The sequence below is a fragment of the Mus caroli genome, chromosome 6 (assembly GCF_900094665.2).
Source record: "Mus caroli chromosome 6, CAROLI_EIJ_v1.1, whole genome shotgun sequence".
NCBI lineage: Eukaryota > Metazoa > Chordata > Mammalia > Rodentia > Muridae > Mus > Mus caroli.
The window spans coordinates 82,044,975-82,047,344 of record NC_034575.1 but is presented as its reverse complement, the minus strand read 5'-3'; the positions used below and the strand labels follow the sequence as shown (position 1 = coordinate 82,047,344).

Sequence of the window (2,370 nt, the reverse complement as noted above, 5' to 3'; positions counted from 1 at the left end):
AGAGGATCTCCTTCCATCTTCCTAGGCCACAGAATTCAAAGGTTGCCACTTGGATGATCTGGGGGTATAAGGGCCATTCTTGAGAGCTAAGATGGACCAGAAATGTCAGTGTGAGTTCGAGTCACCTGCAATTTTTTAAAGATACATCCCAGAGGCAAATTGATGGGGATNGGGGAGTGGATCGCATTGCTAATGGTGGCTGGTGAGCCATAGTCAAGAGCCCAGGTCTCCAGTGATAGATAGGGAGGTCTCTGGGAGGGAGGAGATACCAGGAGACCTGCGGACAGGATTTTTGGATGATTAAGAACAGACACTGGAGCCAAGAGTGGTGGCNCACACCTTTAGCCCTAGCACTTGGGAGGCAGAGGCAGGCAGATTTCTGAGTTCCAGGCCAGCCTGGTCTACAAAGTGAGTTCCAGGACTGCCAGGGCTATANAGAGAAACCCTGTCTCGAAAAACAAAACAAAACAAAACAAGAACAGACACTGGATTTTGGCAGAAAGGTCACCAAAAAGTGAAAAGGAAAAATTGCCAACCAAGCCAAATTGAACAAAATGTGCCTCCTGGCCATCTGAGGTCATGGCATCAGAAGGCCATGGCAGGGTGCATTCTCCCAACCCCCACAAGACAGAACTGGAATGCCAGAAGAACAGTGGTCATCGGCCAATATCCTGGGGAATATTTAGGATGGCTAGAAAGGGCAAACTCACCAATTAGCCACTGTTGGTTGAAGGGAATAGGCTCTGGATGTTCCAGAAAGTACACGAAGTCGGTGGGGACTAAGTGGCATTCCTGTAGACCCATCTGAGTTATGGTACCAATGAATGGTCCTGGGAGTTGGCTCAGAACACACTCCAACACCAAATCCTCAGCACAAAGGAGATTTTTATTTGACAAGCAGAGTGGTGGGGAGAGGCNGCCTCTGAATNGGATAAGGGCAGCAGCAGGTGGCTCTGCAGGAGAGGCTTGTAAAGAGCAAAAGGGAAAGTCTGGGGTAGGTGAGTTGGTAAGTCCTGATTCAACATGTTAGTGTAGCCAGATAATGAATTTTGATTCTTGGACATTGGCAACCNGCCTCAGGGATGAGTTAGACATAAGAAATTAGCCAAATGAGAAAATGGCCCTGGGTGGCTAGCTCTAGGAATTGGAAGTGTGGGAGGGAAGACCTGTTGGCACCATGTTTGTAATACTTGGGCCTGCTAGAAAGCCCTTCTAGAATAATCTCAGCATTCATTATATAAAGAAATGGCACTCAGATACTGTGCCTGGTGTACAACTTCTGGTACTCAAAGTCCCTTCATTTGCACCAAATAGTTGGGACTTTTCTTGAGGGCTTAGAAACCCAGCAATGATGTCACCACATCTTTTCAGAGCCGCTGGGTTAGACTATGCACCTTATAGGAAGGCTGTAATGGCAACCAGATAAGACACTCTGAGAACATTACTGAGCTTTTAAATAGTTTGAAGCCATANACCATTTTGTTCCTGTACTTGCCAGACCTGAATTCCACACATTCGCTGTTAGTATTTGGAGGCATGCACCACTGGGATAGATTCCAGCATCATCCTTTGATACCTAAGATGAGTGTGTAAATCAACACTGGACAAGAAGGCTGTCTGGGATGGATGGGTCTGAGAAGACAAAAGATTCCCAGTGAGGATTCCCAGTGAGCCCAGNCAGNCATGCCTGATCCACCAAGGAAGGCAGGCCAGGGAGCTTCATGAACTGGCCCCACCGTGATTCCCCAGATCACGCCAGGGAAACGCTCTGGTCTGCTAGGTGGATAAGGAAGAGAGGGAGATCTGCTTTGTCCTCCTGATTCATGGAGGTCAAAATAAGCTGAACTTCTCTCAGTTTCTTCCTCCCTGGGCCCTCACTGAGGACAAGACTTGATTCATCCATGTTTTCCCTGATGTCTAAACCATTCCAAGCTTTGTTCTTCAGCTCCTAACCCTCTCTGCTTCCCTCCTCCAACAGCTGACTCTGATGCCATCATCACCATGAGTTACCATGACTACNTCAAACATGAGATCCACCATCTCTCTGGGTCTTCGGCTGCCTGTCCTCAGTCTTGCCCATGGGACCTGTGTGGTTTATCCTATGAGAAGAGAAGACTCTGCCCTCNGGTGTGGTACTGTACTGCTGTCACATTATCTCACCCCTCTTGCCTGCCCTCCCCCACTCCCCCAGTTCCCCAGGTGTAAAAACCCATCAGACAGCTGCACGTCCAAGTGGGGATGAACCTCGCAGATGTTAAGTCAAGGAAGTTACATACCTAACCATTGTATCTGAAGACGATGAGACCCAAGCAGTGCTGAAGTACATCATGGCAGGAGGCACACTTAGGGGGTGAACGCTAAAGACAGTGA

General features: G+C 48.4%; 1 long non-coding RNA gene across 1 annotated transcript in view; it reads left to right on the top strand.

The window, feature by feature from the left end:
* Positions 1-2,115, top strand: part of LOC110295559 — a 9,722-nt gene extending 7,607 nt beyond the window's left edge. The window contains exon 3 of the long non-coding RNA XR_002378096.2: positions 1,979-2,115. This is a non-coding gene — a long non-coding RNA (uncharacterized LOC110295559). The remainder of the gene's footprint in view (positions 1-1,978) is intronic.
* The last annotated feature ends 255 nt before the right edge of the window (positions 2,116-2,370 follow it).